Source organism: Mobula hypostoma, chromosome 8 (assembly GCF_963921235.1).
Source record: "Mobula hypostoma chromosome 8, sMobHyp1.1, whole genome shotgun sequence".
In the NCBI taxonomy this organism is placed as follows: Eukaryota; Metazoa; Chordata; class Chondrichthyes; order Myliobatiformes; family Myliobatidae; genus Mobula; species Mobula hypostoma.
The window spans coordinates 54,227,609-54,249,181 of NC_086104.1; the positions used below are offsets into that span (position 1 = coordinate 54,227,609).

Here is a 21,573-nt window from a genome sequence, read left to right on the forward strand (position 1 = left end):
ACATCGCCACGCCACCATATGCGCACACCACTAAAGTAAAAACTAAACATATAGGAGTTATCCCCAGCTCCATGTTTAGTGGAGTTATAAAACATAACTGTGGTGATGTGCAAGTTTTAAAATGAACCCAAGACAACTACCTACCGCTTGAAATGCAGCAGTTTTCCTCTTCTGAAGGAGAGACAGAGTGTGACAGAGAAAATGGAATAGCCAATGAGAAACAAATACCAGTTTTGGTGAGTGTAACTGGTAGAAGAGCAAATAATTTGCTTAGAATTTTACTGCTGCATCAAAACCAGCCAAAATGAACTTTGCTGATATCATAAAAGAAATGCAGGAACATTATGAACCAGAACCATTGTTGATTGCAGAATGCTTTAGGTTTCATAAGTGAAATCAAAAGGAAGGGGTGTCCATTTCAGTGTATGTAATTGAGTTGAAGAAGTTGTCTGAGCATTGTTAGTTCATTGATGGGATTAATGATTCACTGAAAGATTGTTTAGTTTGTGGAATCTTACAAGAAAGTATTCAAAAACAGCTCCTAACTAAAGCACAACTCACGTTTAAAGAACAGTTGAAATTTCTCTATCAATGAAAACTGTAGCCAGAGATGCAAGTGAATTGCATTCTGGAATGAAAGTAAGCATGAACAAAATTGCATTGTCTAAACTGAAATCTGCATGGCTGAATAAATTGTGTTAACATTGTGACAGGAGCTCACATACACCAGACTAATGTCAGCTTAAAGGTGAAGCTTGCAGAAAATGCAACAAAGTCGAACACGTACCAAGAGCATGTTGGGCAGGCAAAAATAAATGGACTGCATGGGGATGAAAAAAAAATATAATCTGCATGCTGTTGATGAAAAATCTGATAATGATGAGAGTGACACAGGACTGCTTAGCCTTGAGATATATAGTGTGAAAACTGACAAGAGACAAGCAATATGGATTACACCAGAAATGTATGGCAAATTAATTAAAATGGAATTGGACTATAAATCAAAATGGAAATGAAACTAGCTTGGCTGTTTCAGTCATTCTACAAAATCAGTTTGAATGTCATTTTGAAGATTCTGAACTGAAGCCTGCAGATATCCGATTAAGAACTTACACTAGAGAAAATGTAACTCCTGTGTGAATGACATTTGTAATAGTGAAATACAACAACCAACAAGCCACAATGGGGTTGAATATGGTAACAACATGAAGCTGCCATTGTGGGGCCATGATTGGTTGAGACAACTACAACTCTACAACTTGATTGGAGATTCATCCACAATTTGCATGCCATATCTACTGCAATAAAGTCAATTGAAAGCGAATTAAGAAAGGCACTTGATGATGCCACAGCAATTTTCAAGAATGGCATTGGAAAACTCAAATATATCAAGGGTTAAGTAGTGTTAAATGAAAATTCCACACCAAGTTTTACAAAGCCTGTGCAGTTCCTTATACCATGCATGATAAATTAGTCATTAAGGTGGATTGAGAGTGAAGGAATTCTTTCCAATGTTGAGTGCAGCCCATGGGCATCGCCAGTGGTCCCACTAACCAGGAATGGGCCTGTCAGGATCTGAGATGACTTTAAGGTCACCATCAAAACCATGCTACTGGCTACTGTGCTCCACCCTTTGAACTCATTACTACAGATCAGGAAGAAATGGCAACGGACAAAGGTAACAGAAATGGTGACATCAGACACTGCACTCAAATTATGATCCACAATGCCCAGTGAAGCTTGCCTGTGACACCTCACCTTATGGTATAGGTGCAATCATGTCGTAATGGAAGTGAACTTCACATATCTTTCGCATCACATTTTCCTACCACCGCAGAGAAAAATTACGTACAGATTGACAGAAAGGCCTTGAGTTTGGTCTAGGGTATAAAACGTTCCAGCCAGTAGTTATATTGGAGAGAACTTAACCTTATTTTCAATCTTCAATCAGTAATGTCCATTTTCAGTCCACAGAAGTGTATTCCACTAATAGCAACAGCCTAAATCAGTATCAGATTTAAGATCACCAGAATATGCTGTGAAATTTGTTATGCAGCAGCAGTATATTGCAATACGTAATAAACACTGTAAATTAAAGTACATACATTTTAAAATTTTAAATTAGGTTGTGCCAAATGGGGGGGGGGGGAGAAAAGGAAAAGTCATGAGGTAGTTTCATGGGTTCAATGTCTATTTAGAAATCTGATAGCAGAGAGAGGAAAAGAAGCTAATCCTGAATCAGTAAGTGTTTGCCTCCAGTGTCCTGATGGTCTCAATTACAAGATCGAATTCTAGGAGACAACTAATCATGGAAATGATGATGCATTGTCCCATTTACCTTTGGAAAACTAAACAGCTGAAAAATTTACAAAAGAGGACATCCTGCTTGATATATTCTCCCTGGTACAAATCAAAAGTTTCCCTAATACGGAAGATATGATCCAAAGGAAAACCAGTAAAGACCCCACACTGTCTACTTGGCAACCCAAAGAGGCCGGAGTGTGCAGCAATTCCCCCATTTTTTAACCAGCGCTGGCAAAATACATCAAAGTTGCTGGTGAACGCAGCAGGCCAAGCAGCATCTATAGGAAGAGGTGCAGTCGACGTTTCAGGCCGAGACTCTTCGTCAGGACTAACTGAAGGAAGAGTGAGTAAGGGATTTGAAAGTTGGAGGGGGAGGGGGAGGGGGAGATCCAAAATGATAGGAGAAGACAGGAGGGGGAGGGATAGAGCCAAGAGCTGGACAGGTGATAGGCAAAAGGGGATACGAGAGGATCATGGGACAGGAGGTCCGGGAAGAAAGACAAGGGGAGGGGGGTGACCCAGAGGATGGGAAAGAGGTATATTCAGAGGGACAGAGGGAGAAAAAGGAGAGTGAGAGAAAGAATGTGTGCATAAAAATGAGTAACAGATGGGGTACGAGGGGGAGGTGGGGCCTTAGCGGAAGTTAGAGAAGTCAATGTTCATGCCATCAGGTTGGAGGCTACCCAAGAGCAAAACCTTGCTCTTGATGGAGATTGCCTTAAGTGGAGATTGAGATTTGTTGCAACGTACAAGATGACAGCAGGAGCTACACTACATGCTAGTCATCTAGGCATGGTCAAAATGAAAGAGCTGGGCTGAAGCACTGTCTAGTGGCCTGGGATAGATCAGCAGAGTAAGTAGCTTTTTGTGCACTGTTTGGGATGCCAACACGTCCAGAAAATGCCAACAGCAACTCCGCTTCAAGCCTAGGAATAGATTGCATTGCCCTGGCAGGGGAGTCCTGTGAATTTTGCCGGACCATTCATGGGCACAAATTTCTTGGTAATAAAGTATGCAGCTACAAAGTGGCCAGAAAAGTTCCCAATGGCTTCCATTGCAACTTTGCAAACTGTTGACATCCTGAGAAGTCTCTTCTCAAGGACTCGTATTCCAGCGTACTTAGTCAGTGACAATGGACCACTGTTTATTGCAGAAAAGTTTCAGTCTTTGCTGAAAATGAATGGAATAAGACATTATATCCGCACCATATCACCCAGCTACAAATAGCTTGGCAGAAAGGTTTGTTCAGAATCTGTGAACAACGTCAGCAGAACACACTACACTGAATCAGAAGCTCGGCAATTTCCTCCTTACATATATTCTAATGTAGCACACTGCACAACCAACAACTCAGCAACTATGCTGCTCCTGGGTCGACCCTTGGATCTTCTCAAACCCAATCTCAAATGGAGTAGGAGGGACAAACAGCTGAGACAAGCTGAGAGCTCCTCAAACAATGAGGCTCAATGTTTCACTCCTGGACAAGCAGTCCTGGCAAGGGACTACAGAGGTGAACAAAAGTGGGCACTTGGAAAGATTAAGGATAGAACTGGACCACCCTCCTACACAGTGGAAAATGCAGCTGACGTCATCTGGAGATGACACATTGATCAGTTGAGGACAGCAGACACAACTGTTAGAGAAGAAAGGTGTCTAGAGCTGTCAGAACCAGTTCCCGTAGTCCCAAAGCCAGCTCCTATAACCACCACAGAGGAGGCCACAGAACCTGAGATTATTTCACAGCCACAAGTCTCACCTGCCAATCAAAGCAACCCGCCCCCCACTTTTTCAAGAAAGATGTTATCCCACAAAAGTAAAAAATTCTCCACAGTGATTAATCTTCAGGGCTGAAGATTGATAGATATATATACAGTAACGAGTAATATTGTAAATATATTGATTAAGCATTCTTTCTCTGTTTACATAATTCATTATGGGCTACATGCATGAAGTACATGAATGGCATACATCATTACACCACCACTTCATATGTGCGTACCTCACTGAAGAAGTAAAACCAAACTTCCACAAGTTATCCCAGCCTCAGTATTTTTTTTTCAATTACTTTGATGCTTTGGAGTTACAAAACATAATACTCACCTGTGACCAGAAATTCAACTGGACTAGCCACATAAATATGATGGCCACTAATCAGGTCAAAAGCTTCCTTTCTGCATCAAATTCAGGAGAAAGTGGCCCACCGGACTAGCATGCCATTCACTCTGCTATCATTGCATGATGGGAGCAATGTACATCATCTGCAAAATACTCTGATTTGTTTTTGCCTGGGGTACTCCAAAAGCATCTCCAAATTGGTTTCTATCACAAATAAGGACCAGGGCAGCAGCTTTATCCCCAACTGCAGGTTCTTCTCCAAGTTATACAATATCCAGATGTAACACCATCTGTCATCACTGCTCAGCCTAAAACCTTGAATTCTCAAATGACCAGCCACGTGGGACCATAGAAGAACTGCTGCTGTTCAAGATAGTGGCTTGGGCACTGGCAATAGATGTTGTTGTTGATACTGTTGGTCAAATGTAAACCATTTCCTTGTGAAACAAAAACACCCGAAGTTAATGTCTTCACGTTAGTTGCACAAATTGTGATTAATTGATAGTCCACCTCCAAATTCTGACTATATATAATAGGTAGGGAGAAGTGTTGAGATATATAGTGTCAGTACATTCTGAAATAGAAGGCCAGGGAATATTGCAGAGCAAAATTAGAACAAAACCACAGACAATTTGAAAATGAGTTTTTGAGATTAGTGTGATTAATAAATAAGGAACTCAGCAAAACAAATGAAAGAGGACAAAAATTTTGCTTCAACACATTTAAAATTGAATGCTGGATAGAAGACCTCATTATCATTGTGGTCTATTTTCCATTATCCAAATCAAAATTGCACCAGCATCCTCCTACCACTGTTAAATGCAGAAGAGCTCATAGAATGCAGGACAATGATGGAGGAAGAATCTATCGATACTCCCAGTAGCCATTCACTGCTTCCTCAGTTTTACACCAAAATTGAGCAAATTTCTTACTCATTTTTAATTTTGTAATCACAATTACATCAGCAATATTCATCCAATACAAACAGCATTATGGACATGCTTTGCCAGGTCACTCTCCTTGCCACCCACCCCTCATTTTTTGCCTTTAACACAACTTTAAACCCAGGGAATTGAATTACGGCTAATTGGATCCTAAGTGGTAATCAAAGAGAATATTAAAGAAATGAATCACCACTCACATTGAACAAAGATTTCGGAAGGAATGCAAAAATGATAATAACGAAGGACAAACAAACAAATGGCATTGTGAAATATGGATCAGATATGCAATTTGAAGCTCAATTCATAATTAAACAGGATAGGGAGATTACACACTCGCAGGTTCATTATGGGGAATGTGGCTGTGAGAAAGACTCAAGTGTGTCAGATGTAAATTTCTGCTGGGAGAATTTAATCAAACTGGCAAGAATAATTTGGAAGATGAATTCATACATTACACTTTAGATAGTTTCTTGCACTGATACATCCTTGAATGAACCAGTCAGTGAACAGGCTATTTTAGATCTTAATTTTGTCTAATAACCCAAGATTAAAAAAAGGCATTGCAATAAAGATTCCTCCAGGAAAGGTCAAGTTTTAGGGGATATAACACCACCATAAATAATAGGGAATCAAGAGATGTAGCAGATGTCTTTTTCATATAAGTGCAATGCTCTGTTAAAGATTTTAGTGTTAATGTTGTAGGGCATTTCACACAATGGTTCTCAGTAGAAGCAATGTGTTTTGCTGGTAGTGGTTGGGTTACTGTTAAAGATAAGGGATGCTTAGGAACCTTGTATCATCCTATCAGGATGGTGCAACTGGGAGAAGATTCAACAAAATGCTGGGGCAGAGGTTTTGTGATGGACACTGAGGTGGGACACAGTCCTTTGCAGCAGGAGATGGAGAAAGAAGAACCTCGAGAAAACCAGCTGTAGGATTTGCTCCAGAGGGGATGCGTGATCTGAAGAAGCCCAAGAGGGATCAGTGATTAGGAGTTAGTGCCATGAGTATATTAGACACAACAGCTTGTGGAAGATTTGAGCTCCAACCTGTGCATATTTGACATTTAATTATGATGGGCCCTTTTGGTTCTTTTTCTTTCCTTTCTTTAATAACCCCTGGCGCACCTCAGCGGTGTGTGCTTAGTCCATTGCTCTACTCTCTGTATACACCTGTGTGGCTAGGCATAGCTCAAATACCATCTATAAATTTATTGACAATACAACCATTGCTGGTAGAATCTCAGGTGGAGACGAGAGGGCGTACAGGAGTGATATATGCCTACTAGTGGAGTAGTGTCGCAGCAACAACCTGGCACTCAATATCAATAAGGTAAAAGAGCTGATTGTGGACTTCTGGAAGGGTCAGATGAAGAAACACATACCAATCCTCATAGAGGGACCTGAAGTGGAGAGAGTGAGCAGCTTCAAGTTCCTGGGTGTCAAGATCTCTGAAGATCTTACCTGGTCCCAGCATATCAATGTAGTTATAAAGAAGGCGAGACAGCAGCTATACTTTATTAGGAGTTTGAAGAGATTTGGCATGTCAACAAATACACTCAAAAACTTCTATAGTTGTACCATGGAGAGCATTCTGACAGGCTGCATCGCTGTCTGGTATGGAGGGGCTACTGCACAGGACTGAAAGAAACTGCAGAAGGTTGTAAACCTAGTCAGCTCCGTCTTGGGTACTAGCCTACGAAGTACCCAGGACATCTTTAGGGAACTGTGTCTCAGAAAGGCAGTGTCCATTATTAAGGACCTCCAGCACCCATGGCATGCCATTTTCTCACCGTTCCCGTTAGGCAGGAAGTACAGAAGCCTGAAGGCACACACTCAGCGATTCAGGAACAGCTTCTTCCCCTCTGCCATCTGATTCCTAAATGGATATTGAATCTTTGGACATGACCTCACTTTTTAAAAAATATACAGTATTTCTGTTTTTGCACTTTAAAAAATCTATTCAATATACGTAATTGATTTACTTGTTTATTTATTATTATTATCATATTTTTTCTCTGCTAGATTATGTATTGCATTGAACTGCTGCTGCTAAGTTAACAAGTTTCACGTCACATGCTGGTGATAATAAATCTGATTCTGATTACTGTTTGGTTAAGTTAACATTCATAAATATACTTTCTTTACAATTGTATGCAGTGTACGATCTGTTATTTCTTGCTGACAGGTGATTGTAAGGAGACAGTAATTTACAGAGTATTCACACAGCTCGGGATTCAGGCGAGACACCCCAACCTCCCGGGTTTGGCGGGACCCAAGTCACATCTACCCTAGATATACAGAGTCTGAGAAAGGTGGTTTGCTCAGCACTGAGTCCAGTGGCTGCTGGTGGGGGGTAACAAGCTGCATCTCTAGAGGCAGCCAGTAAAAAGGGGTTCATTATCATTCAAAAAAAATTTTTTATATCGAAAATATATAATAAAACGTCTTTGTGTCTCTGCATAGCTCAGCAACAAAACAACCTAGAAACCTTTAATTTTGTAAACATTGCACTACACTCTCAATTTTTCTAAAACCGTCAATAAGTGACACTCTATAGCCTAAAGGACCTCATTTTAATATCCTACATTGGAAATTGAGTTTTTTTCTTTAAAAAAAAATCATCAGATCTATTTTTGAGGTACAAAATATTTGGGTGGACCTGCATGGAGTACTTTTGATCTACTTGAACTACGAAAAGAAACACTGTGCACAATGTGTTTGTGAGAAACTAGCTATGATTTAAACCAGTTAAATGTATCCAAGAGAAAAAACAAAGTTTAGTGAGATACAGAAGAAATAGCTTAGATAACATTGTAGAAGCTGTTTATAATGATTAAGGTATCATTTCTTTTAAATGCTCCTGCTGATAAATATCTTTTCTTATTAATCTACTTTTAACTGATGCTTGAAGACAAAACATTACTGCCCTGACTGTGACATTATCAGGTATTTGACTGCCTTTACATTTAAAAAATCCTTAAGAATCCCCACCAACTGATCCATACCATCTTCTCACAGCTACCATTGGCCACAAGGTACAGAAACCTGAAGTCCCACACTGCCAGGTTCAAAGAAAGTTACTTCCCTTCAACCATTCACTTCTTAAAGTAACGGAGATAACACTGATCACTATTTCAGTGTAGCAGCACAATGACCACATGGATTTTTTGTTCTAAATGTGTTCTTTCATGCATAATTTTGTTATTTTCAATGTGAAGGCTGTGTCTCGAATGTTATGTGCCTGTGATGCCACTACAACTGTGTTTTTCATTGTACTTATGCATACATGTACTTGTACACATGACAGTAAACTCAACTTTGAAGTATTAACAATTGTCCAGCATTATAATTTCAGGGGATCTGTCCTGGGTCAAGCACACAAGTGCCATTGCTAAGAAAGCACAACAGCACCTCTATTTTCTTAATAGTTTGCAAACATTCAGCCTGTTATCTATAACTTTAACAAACTTCTGTAGATGTGTGGTGGAGCGTATATTGACTGGCACCATGGTCTGGTATGGAAACACCAATGCCCTTGAATGGAAAAGCCTACAAAATGCAGTGGATACAGCCCAGTTCTTCACAGGTAAAGCCCTCTCTACCATTGATCACATCAACAAGGAATGCTGTCACCAGAAAACAGCATCTGAGTATTAACTGCTTATTTATTATTTTATTTTCTTTTTGTATTTGCACAGCTTATTGTCTTTTGCACACTGGTTGTTTGCCCATCTTGTTGTGTGCAGTTTTGTCATTGATTCTATTGTGTTTCTTCTTATGTGAATGCAGCAAGAAAATAAATTGCAGGGTTGTATACGTGACATACATGTACTTTGACAACACGGTTACTTTGAAAACTGCTTCAATCCACTTTGAATGCACATCGTCTACAATCATTATTATTTTCCTAGAAATCAACTGACACAATCCACGTGTATCCTTAGAAATGGTTTGTTCAGAGAGACGTGGAACACTGAGAATAGTTATTGACAGATTCTTGTTTGATCTTGACAGCACCTTCCACTGCCCATCTATTTCAGGCCATCAGGCAAAACATCTAGACAACTGTTTCACATGAGACATACCTGGATGTCCTTAAAGTAAATGCATCAGAATAACTGCTCTTCCTTGTGCTGGAGCAGCTGTTCTGGATCTCCACAGAATCACACTATTCTAAATACATTGCCTAGCATCTTTTCTGTAAAATGTATAACTTTCATATTCAATTCTCTGCATGAGAGAATGGGGAACACCTCATCAGGGTAGCAAACTGTGAAAAAGTACTGTGTATTTTACAATACAAATCCAATAAACTGCTATCAAATTCATTGCAACTGTCTGGCTCCCTGATGCTCCCCTTCTGACAAATCATATCTCAACATCCTTATTGCTTTGCATGCATTAATTTCATTCCTCTTTACAATTTACTTTTTCTCTGTTGAAAACTTCTCATTATTCCTGTTGTCTTGTATATCTTTTCCCCCACCATTCATGTAAACAATCCCTGCCTCTGCTTTTTATTAAAATTTGAACTCTCTCTTGTTAGATGATTCTCTGCTTCCCCTAAACTCTGGGTTGGGCGGCAGTAGCTTGTTTGTCAAAATATGCCTATTTATCAAATAAAATGCATGCTTAGTATTTTCCATATTAAGCTTCAACTTGCAGTCTGTAGACAAGTATCAACTGAGCACATTACAAACTTACAAACTTGCTTGGACCTGTAGTTTTCATTTCTCTTCCATTATTAGTAGGTTTTAGAACTACATTTGTATATTAATTGATTTCCTAGACTGAAAATTCAGACAAAAAAAATCAAGAAATTCAAGATGTTTAATGTCATTTCCCGTATGCAAATGTAAACAAAATATTGTTACTCCAAATACATCCTGAAGTCAATAACCATCTTCTTTGTCTCACTGACATTGAGGAAAAGGTTATTTGCTAGGCATCAGGCCTTGAGCTCTTCCGCCTCCTCTCTGTAGGCTGTCTCATCATCGTTACTGATGAGCCCCACCACCGTTGGAGTCATCGGCAAATTTGAAAATGTGATCGGTCGGGTGCTCGCTCACGTGTGAGCACAGCATACAGCAGTGGGCTCAGCACACAGCCCTAGAGGGAACCCATATTGAGGATGATGGGGAGGGAGGAGTGGTTGCGCACCCTGACCATCTGAGGTCTGTTTGTTAGGAAGTACAACACCCAGTTGTACAATAGTGTATTTAGTCCGAGGATCAGGAGTTTGTTTACCAAGGCCTGTGGGACTGTATTGTTGAATGCCATAAAGCATGTCATATGAACAGCGTGGGCAAAACTGTTTAAATTATAACCAAATAGTAATGCAATTTCCTTCCTTCACTTTTCTGATGGGTACTTCTTGGCTCCTAACATTTTCCTCTTTCTCTGCCTAAAATAACATCAATGCAGAGTGGCATTGCATTGCAATGCTATTAAAATGGCAGATATATGGCCCAGTATTGTTGAGCACATAATATAGGAAGTGATTGGGTAGACTAGGACTTTATTGCTTGGAAAGCAAGAGATTGAAGGAAGACCTTACAGAGGTCTACAAAATCATGAGAGATATAGAGGAGAAGCGAAAACTAGAGGACATATGCTTAAGGTGAGATTTAAACAGGATATGAGGGACAACTTCTTCAGGCAGAGGATAGTATGGCCATTGAATCAGCTTCTGGAGAAAGTGGTTGAGCAAAGCACAAAAACAAAATTTAAAAGATATTAGAATAAGTACATGGATAGGAGTTTTGGTGAATATGGACTAAATGCAGGCACATGGGACTAGTTTAATGGGTACTACGATAACTGGGACCAAGGGCCTGTTTTCATGCTGTATTATTCTCTGACTATCATTTCTGGTTTTTGGTGAGCAGCACAATGCATTATTAAAAAAATCAATGATTAAAGACACTTATTTTTTCCATCCCTGCAAAAAAAAAGGCCTATTACAGCCAATGTTTTGTTCACATAAGCTTATTCAAACATCCCAGAAAAATCTTATATCTCTACTTCAGGAATAGTCAGATTCAATCCTACAATTTATTTATCATCTTCACTGCTGTTGATGGACCAGGATATTGCCTACAACCACAAGTTACTTTGCATAGGTTTCTTTATAAGACACTGGAAGATAGCTTTAGGGTTCTGCAGGACAATTTCAATATAACTATAAGATTGTCCATTTCTCAGAAACTGGACAACACAGTCATCCCACCAGCTCTTCTACTCAATTACCACTACTCACCTGCTCGCTCATCCGCTCAACTTCACTTCCCAGACCCACCAATGAGCCTGCACGGCAACTTCTCCATTTGCTTGTTCGCTGGGTAGACAAGTCTACGAACAAAAGTCAAAGAAAACAGGTGAGTGGCAAAAAAAACTTAAGGCAACAAGAGAGAGAATAATGGAAAGAAAACAGTATCAAAAATGAAAGGACAATAGAGGATTAAAAAAAAGTTCAAAGAAAATATAATCCCCTCACTGGGCTGATATGCAAACTTGGCTTGATAGCTGCTTCTCACTACTAAGTCACATAAGCTGTTAGCAGAATGCTCACTTTCACAAACGATATACATTTAAGGTCAGTATGATTTGGAGTTCAGCCAAACAGATAAGTTGAGATGTTCCGATTAACGGATCCTTGATTGAGCGAATGCTGTGTAAATACTACCCATATCCAATTATCTGTCAGCAAGAAATAACAGATCTTGTATGGCATTAAAAAAATTATAAAATATATTTACTAATTTCTGCTTCATCAACTGGTTATTAAGAGAGACAAGGAAAATAAAAGGCCCATTACAGTTAAACCAGTCTAAATGTGCTGATTACCATTGGAGCTAATATCTTCCAAAGCCAGGTATGACCATTACTTACAGAGCCAGTATGCGTGATACCACCAACCACAATTTGACCTTCCCTTGACATCCATCTCAAATCAATCTCTCTCTCTCCTGCCCTCCTCCCCCCGCCCCGCCACGAAGCCATTCATTTGCATGAAGCACTTCTTACTATGGGATCTCTCCTTCCCACAGCATTCTGCGGCATCTTCCTTCCCATCACGCTCTGCAGCTCCTGCCCAAAAGACCATGAATCACACTACTGTCCATCATAAATCTCTCTCTGCCCCACTCTCTCTAGTATTTTCTCCAGATCCCACCATCCTGATTAGCTGACAGAACATTCCTAATTTGAACAGCCGGGCTTCTTATCTTAGCTGAAACAAAACATTCTACTTGTACATCTACTGAAACAGGCTTTTACAGAAACTGCCAAAATAAAATACCTGCAACAAAGCAGTAGAAATCTTAACCAGGGCATGATATAAAATTATCAAAATATGTCACCAGACACAACCCTAAGATTCATTTTCCTGCTGACATACACAGCAAATCTACAGAATAGTAACCATAACAGGATCAATGAAAGATCAACCGAAATGCAGAAGAAACTGTGCAAATGCAAATATAAATAAATAGTAATTAATGACATGAGATAATGAGAAGAAGAGTCCTTAAAGTGAGATCACTGGTTGTGGGTACAGGTCAATGGATATGGTAAGTGAGCGTAGTTCACCCTTTTTGCCCAAGAGTCTGATGTTTGAGGGGTAGCAACTATTCTTGAGGCTGGCGGTGCAGGTCTTGAGGCTCTTGTACCTTTTACCTGATGGCAGCAGTGAGGAAAGAGCATGGGCTGGGTGGTGGTGATCCCTGATGATGGCCGTCTCTCTCCCACGAAAGCACTTCTTATAGGTATGTTCAATGGTTGGGAGGGCTTCACCTGCGGTGTACCGGGCAGAATCCACTTCCCCTTGCAGGATCCTCCGTTCAAATGCACAGGCACCTCCACACAAGACTGTCATGCAACTAGTCAACACCCCCCCCCGCAACCACACAAGCTTCTCAAAGCCCTAGATGTCATGCTAAGTCTCCATAGACCCCAAGGAAACAGAGGCACCCAATCGTGCCCTCCACCGCAGCCCCCCCCCCCCCACAATTGCATTTACGTGCTGGGTCTAGGACAGATCCTCTGAAATAGCAACATCCAGGAATTTAAAGTTGCTAACTTTCTCCACCTCTGATCCTCCAATGAGGACTAGCTCATAGACCTCTGGTTTCCCTCTTGTCAGATGTCAGTTCCTTGGTCTGGCTGACACCAAGTGAGAGGCTGTTGCCATGACAGCACCCAGCCAAATTTTCAATTGCCCTCCTGTACGTTGACTCATCACCACCTCCAATTCGGCCCACAACAGTGGCGTCATCAGCAAACTTGAGTATGACTTTGGAGCTGTGCCCAGCCCCACAGTCAGAGGTGTAAATTGAGTAGAGCGGGGGGCTAAGCACATAGCCTTGTGGTGCACCTGTGCTGACAGAGATCACGGAGGACATGATGTTGTCCATCCGAACTGACTGGGTCCATAAGTGAGGAAATCCAGGATTCAATTACACAAGGAGGCATTGAAGACAAGGTCTTGGAGCTTACTGATTAGCTTTGAGGGGATGACTACATTGAATGCTGTGTCATAGTAGATAAAGAGCATCCTGATGCATACCTACTAACATCAGGGGAAGTATAACTACCAGAGAAATAGGAGTAGAGATTGAACGACGAAATACAGGGCAAGATAGAAATGAAGGAGAAGCAGACAAGTAAAAGGAAAAAAAAACCTGGGGGAAACTAGAAAGGTGGAAAGAAAAAGGTAAGATAAAAACTGAGTAGAATAAAAGCAAAAAAAAAAAAAATTGAAGGAAGGAAGGAGATAACAAGAAACCAAAAGGACACACAAATATGTAAAGCAGGAACAAAAACAATATATTGTTGTAAGTGCATTGACATGGAAAGCCTATTGTTAGATATAGAGCCCAAAAATTAGAAGTTATTGTGCTGCTGAATTACATAATTGAATTGTACTTTTCCTATACTTTTATCATTTTGTTACAATAAAATTCAGGGACAAAGTATTTAATTGTTTACTCATTCTGACAACTTGTGAAAACAAAGTCAGAATTTCTTCACATGTGATTTAGGTCCAAAGAGGGTGACAGAAGGTAAGAATCTCATTTGTGCCAGCTCTTTGATTTAACAAACTCAAAGTAATTCCATTCCCTAACTTCACAGAAAATACAGGAAGCACTCAACATGTCAAGCAGCAATCAAAGGGAGAGAAACAGACAACATTTCAGATGAAGGACTCTTCAGCACCTTGGTATACTCCTTTTCAGATTTGTTTTGCATAACAAATGTACCCAATTTTAATATAAAAGACACAGTCTTTGCCACAACTAGTCCATATTAAAATACGTACAATTTCTCACTTCAATCAATTGTAAAACAATTCAAATTATTCTTGATACTTCAACAAGAAAAATATTTTAAACCACAGTTCAAAGGGTCATTTATTATCAAAGTATACAACTCTGGAATTATTCTTCTCCAGGTATTCAGGAAACCAAGAAAGAACGGCAGCACTATCATAAACCCCCAAAAATCTCCTCCCCACACAAAAAAACAAATGAAAACTGATCAGGTACATTGACCCCAAAACTCCACCCCCCCCAGCACCAAAAAAAACAAGAAAGATTGGGTGAAAAGTACCGAATATTAAAAAACCACACGTCTGGAAAAAAAAGTCTATAGTCCAAGTTCATATCCAAAATGCAGAAAACCGGGCACAGCAGCAAGCCTTTTCCTCTGTGTTGCAGAGTGAACCCACCTGTGAGCAAAAGGCAGTCTCCCTCTTTGTAGCAGAGCGAACCCACCTGTGAGCAAAAGGCAGTCTCCCTCTTTGTAGCAGAGCGAACCCACCTGTGATCAAAAGGCAGTCTCCCTCTTTGTAGCAGAGCGAACCCACCTGTGAGCAAAAGGCAGTCTCCCTCTTTGTAGCAGAGCAATCTCACCAGAGATCAAAAGGCAGTCTCCTCTCTCCATAGTAGAGCGATCCCACCGGCAATCAAAAAGCAGGCAGCGGATGCTAACCATCCAAATTCGCCTCATTGTTTCAAACTCCCTTGCTTTAATCAGTGAACAATGCAAGTTTTAACTGAGGAAAAGGAGTCAAACATCAGCTCACAGCCACCTCACCATGAAGTTCATGCACACTGCCTTATCCTGCCGGAATCCTCTCAGAGACTGCAGAGCACTGGAAATCCAAACAATCTCTAAACTGCAAATCACAGGCTCCAACTATTCCAAAGTCACATTCACAATGAAAACAAACATAAAAGATATAAATGTAGTAAAATACATGGTTTTATGAACTAGCCAGATGTCAACCGAAGGAGCAATATTACATAGGTGCCATCTTGACAGGAAGTTATTTCCATAATTAACATAAGTAAGTGGATTGTGCCAATAACAAGAATGGCCCAGTACTAACTCAAACCTTCTCCAAAGTGAGCTGTAACATTTACCCTACTTGTGTTTTAAAATCAAATAACGTAACAGAATTGCTCTTTTCCATTAATTCCAAAAATCCCATTTTCCCCTATGAAACATCTTAATAATATTCAGAACATAGTTAACAAACAAGTTAACCTTCAGCTATCCTATCAGTCAAGCATTCATCTATACAATTGGTATACAATATTAAACTTGTCAGTCAAAACTCACCTTTACTACTAATGTCAGGTACCTATACATTTTCAACATTTCCTAATTTGATCTTCAATTAGAGTTATTTATTTGTCACAACTAACTATAAACAAACTGTCTAAAGTTATTCTGTTTGTATTCCTTTCTTAAGGCATGTTAGGTACACTCAAGTTCAAAGATATGACCCACAGTTCTGACGATAAAAAATATTGTGCAATTGGACCATTACTGTCTTTTTTTTCCCCAACATCGTCGGATGCAATCCCATGAACCTAATTACTTTTCAGCATAAAGTCTGTCAATTGCTTTCAGAACAAATTCTTTTTCTCATCTGTTTCTAACAATTTGTATCTTCCTCCAACAGACCTACAGATGCGCTTTCGCCATCAAGTTTATGTATAGGAATCAATATATCTCCATAATTTGATTTCCTCCTTTAAATGTTCCCACAATAATTGCATTATTTTCTATTTATGTGCTTAAAAAATCATTGGTAATTCAAATTCGAGTCAATGAAAAGTACAGCACAGAAACAGGCCCTTCGGCCAACAAGTCAGTACCTATCCATTTAAACTGCCTAATCTCATTGACCTACACCAGGACCACAGCCCTGCTATCCATGTACCTATCCAAAATTCTCTTAAACATTAAAATCAACCTCGCATATACCACTTGCACTGGTAGCACTTTCCATGCTCTCACGACCCTCTGAGTGAAGAAGTTTCCCCTCATAATTCTCACCTTTCACCCATAACCCATGACCTCCAGTAGTAGTTCCACCCAACTTCAGTAGAGAAAGCCAGCTTGCATTTACCCTGTCTATACCCCTCATAACTTTGCACTCCTCTATCAAATCTCCTCTCAAACTTCTACGCTGCAAGGAATAAAATCCTAACTGATTCAATCTTTCCTTTTAACTCAGGTCCTCCAGACCCAACAACATCCTTGTAAATTTTCTCTGTATTCCTTTAATTTTATTTACATCTTTCCTGTAAGTAGGTGACCAAAACTGCGCACAATACTCCAAACTAAGTCTCACCAATCTTTTATACAACTTCAACATAACATCCCACCTCCTGTACTCAGTACTTTGCTTTATGAAGGCCAATATTCCAAAAGCTTTCTTTATGACCCTATCAACCTGTGGTGCCACTTCCAATGATTTATGGACCTGTATTCCCAGATCCCTTTGATCTACCACACTCTTCAGTGCCCTACTGTTCACTGTGTAAAACCTACATTGGTTGTTCCTACCACAACGCAACACTTCACACTTGCCTGCATTAATTCCACCTTCCATTTTCAGCCTGTTGTTCCAACTGGTCCAGATCTTGTTGCAAGCTATGATAGTCTTCCTTACTGTCCACAATACCCCCAATCATGGTCTCAGCTGCAAATTTGCTGATCCAATTTACCACATTATCATCCATGACATTGATATAGATGACCAACAACAACAGACCGAGCATCAATTCCTGGGCACTCCACTAGTCACAGGCCTCCAGTCAGAGAGGCAACTATTTAATACCACTCTGATTCTCCCACAAAGCCAATGTCTATTCCATTTTACCACCTGATCATGAACACCGAGGGACTGAGCTTTCTTGACCAACTTCCCAGTCAGGACTTTGTCAAATGCCTTGCTAAAGTCCATGTAGGCTATGTCCACTTCCTTGCCTTCATCAACTTTCTTAGTAACTTTCTTGAAAAGGTCTACAAGTTTAGTTAGACACAATGCACAAAGCCACGCTGACTATCCTTAATCAATCTATGTCTACCCAAATTCTTATATTTCGGGTCCCTCAGAATAGCTTCCAATAACTTTCCCACAACTGCTAAACAGCAGTGATCCGATATTTTCTGCACTTGCCACCTGCAGGGTCCGAGGGAAAATCTTGTCAGGCCCTGGGGATTTATCCACCCTAATTAGCCTCATCAGCAAACACCTCCTCTGTAAATCTGTATAAAGTCCATGAAGTTGATGCCACTATGCCTTAACTCTATAGACTGTGTCTGTCTCCTAAGTAAATACAAATGCAAAAAAAATCTATTTAAGAACTCCCCCATCTCAATTGGCTCCACACATGGATTACCACTCTGATCTTCCAGAGGAAGAATTTTAACCCTTGCAATCTTTTTGCTGGTTAATACATCTCTAGAGTGCCCTAAGATTCTCTTTCACCTGGACTGCTAAGGCAACCTCATTCCTTCTTTTAGCCCTTCTGATTTCTTTTCCAAGTGTTCTCTTCCATTTCATATACTACATAAGCTCATTTGTTCCCACCTGCCTCTACCTGCTATGAACCACCTATTTTTTCCATAACTAGGGCTTCAATATCACTTGAAAACCAACGTTACTTACAACTGTTATCGTTACCTTTTATTCTGACAGGCACATGCATGTTTTGCACTCTCGAAATTTAACTTCTGAAGGCCTCCCACTTAGCTAGTACACCTTTACCAGAAAACAGTCTGTCACAATCCACACTTGCCAGATGCTTTCTGATTTCATCAAAATTGGCCTTTCTTCACTTTCAAATCTAAATCCGCAGACCAGACCCATCTTTTTGCATATTTACTTTGAAACTAATGGCATTGTGATCATGGATGCAAAGTGTTCCCATACATAAACTTCTGTAACCTGCCCTGTCTCATTCACTAATAGCAGATCAAGTATCATGCGCTCTCTCATTGGGAGTTTTGTACTGATTAAAAAAAACTTTCCTAAACACATTTGATAAACTTCATCCTTTTACAGTATGGGAGTCCCAGTAGTTGTTGTTTTGAATGGCAGGTGTATTTCTCTTCACACTTTTGGTTTTTGTCAAGCCACTCCTGCAGCTCATGGTTGCTTCAATGGACCATGGCAAAGCTGTCTTGGACTTTGGTGAGAGGGCATGGTTGGACCACATGGAGGGTCTCCATTCAGGAGCCGGGGTTGGATTAATCTTCGTCTGGCATCTTGTCCACAGCAGTTCCAAAATCGGTGGGTGGCCCTCAGCTGGCATCACCTGATGGAGTCCTTGAAGGACAGAAGCCTCCACATGACGTCATTGTGTTGATCCAGGTTGTGGAGGGGAGTTCCAGTCAATAGGAGGAAAGTTAAAATCACTTAATATAACAACCTGATGCTTCTTTCAACAGTCTGCGATCTCTCTACAAATTTGTTCCTCTAAATCCCACAGACTGTAGGGTGGTCAGTAGTATAGCCTCATTAGCATAGTCATAGATTTCTTTTTACTCAGTTCCACTAGAAGGCCCCACTAGAGTTCTCCAGTCTATCCCAACTGATCACTGCTGTGACATTTTCCTTATCGAGTAATACCACCCCTCCTCCTTTAACCCTCCCGCTCTGCCGCATCTAAGGCAACAGAACCCTGGAACATTGAACAGTCAATCCTGCAACAAAGTCTCACTGGTGGCTATAATATACAATTCCAGGTGTTTATCGATGCTCTGAGCTCATCTGCCTTTCCTACAATAATTCCTTCATTGAAATATCCACAGCTCAGGACACTAGTCACACCACGCTCAACCTTCTGATTCCTGACTTTGTCTGAGGTCTTAACAACATGGCTCCACAACCGCTCTCCACTAACTGTCCTGGTACTCTGGCTCTCATCCCCCTGCAACTCTAGTTTAATCCCACCATCACCAACTGTGCAGCACTAGCAAATTTTTGCACCAGGATATTAGCCCCCTTCAAGTTCAGGTGCAAACCATCTCATCAGTGCAGGTACCCCCTTTCCTGAAAGAGAGCCCAATGATCCAAAATTCTTATGTCCTCTTTCCTGCACCAACTCCTTAGCCATGTATTAAACTGTATAATCTTCCTAGCTCTGGCCTCACTAGCATGTAGAACAGGTGGCAATCCTGAGATCACAACCCTGGAGGTCCTATCCTTTAACTTAGCACCCAACTCCTTGAACTCACTTTGCAGAACCTTGTCACTCTTCCTACCAATGTCATTGGTACCTACATGGACCACAGTCTCTGGCTGTCCACTCTCCCACTGAAGAATGCTGAGGACTCGATCAGAGATGTCCAGACTCTGGCACCCAGGAGGCAACTTACCATCTGGGAATCCTATTCTTCTCCACAAAACCTCCTTTCTGTTCCCCTTACAAATCCCCCATCACCATAGTGTGGCTCTTCTCCACACTTCCCTTCTGAGTCACAGAGGCATATTCAGTGCCAGCGACTTGACCACTGTAACTTTCCCAAATGTTGATTGGCCACTGCTCAATGCTCCAAACTGCTGCGAGTTGCTGCCTTTTTTTTTTACTGTTATCTAAAATCATCTAACTCTTAACATTTTTATTTAACATTCTAATTTTCTTTTTAAATTTCCCTCAACATTCTGTGTATTTGTTTTTATTTTACAACAGCCATTTCTAAATTTATTGTCTACTTATATCTATTTGAGCTTTTAAGTGGAACTCTGATCCATCACCTTTCCTGGGACTAATTTGTGGTATATTCCTCTTACATTTTAAGATTTTGTTCTTCTAAGTTCATTGATTTGTGGATGATATTTCTATCCTGTTAAATCTGCGCCAGAACTCCACTTTTCTTACTGAACTATATTTATTCTTCACCCAGTACAGTAGGCTTACATTTAAGTATGCATCATACATTCCTGTTTTTATTTTGTTCCATCTATGTGGTTAGTTTTCTAATTACCCTCTTCTCATTACTTGTACAATGAATAGTAATCCTACCTTTAGCATATGCATTTTCTTTATTTGACTCTTTTCAAGTTAGGTCAAACCCTGGACGCTGCATCCACAGGCACCCTGACCAGCTTCCTTCCTTTTTCTCCATAGCACCCTACATTATACTGCTGTCAATAATGTCTAGCTAGCCCTCTTATGTACCCAAGGCACTGCCGCTACTTGTGCCACAAAGCCTCTGAATTCTTTGAAGTTTGCAACTTGTTGAATGATTTGCTGCTCAACAGACATTAGTCCTGTCCTTGGTATACATAAAGAATAGCATGGATCTAAATTGGTACATTTCAAATGCATCACTTCTCTTTTCTAAATCACCGTCATAAAGATCCATCAAGATGTCTATAATATATTACAAGAGTATTTCTCCCCACCGTTAAGCTGGACAGATTGACAGATTCTAAAATGATATCACAATGCGCCACTGGGAAATATAGCAATGAAGAGTTTGAAGATTTCTATCTCAATCTCATCTTCAGTTTTTGATGACTTACAATGCACTATGAGGGGTCCAGCATTTTCAGTTATATGCACAGACTAGAGAATTTATCATTTTGCGGTTTGCTACAATTGCAGCAACTAAGTTGGCGGGGGGGGGGGGGGGGCGAAAGGAGTGCCTGGAAATTGATTTGCACATTTTTAGGTACACTATTATAGTTATATAGAGTACTACCACCAAAATGGATTGCCTTAAGAGAAAACAAAGTAGTAAAAAAATAAGAATGTAAGCACGTTAAGATGTATAACAAGCAAGAAGAAATTAAAGATTTATGCAAAGGTCACCACAGCTACCAACCTTTTTATTTCAGCAATCAGAAAAGGTAGTCAACACTTAGAAGGCATATCCACTTGGAAGTCAAATGCAGCAACACA

General features: G+C 40.3%; 1 protein-coding gene across 15 annotated transcripts in view; it reads right to left on the minus strand.

The window, feature by feature from the left end:
• nrxn1a (neurexin 1a) overlaps positions 1-21,573 on the minus strand; it is a 1,799,241-nt gene that overhangs the window by 1,757,576 nt on the left and 20,092 nt on the right. For all 15 annotated transcript variants that reach the window (XM_063055858.1, XM_063055840.1, XM_063055854.1 and 12 more), the window contains exon 2: positions 11,625-11,716. The gene's annotated coding sequence lies outside the window, so the exon portion shown is untranslated. The remainder of the gene's footprint in view (positions 1-11,624; positions 11,717-21,573) is intronic.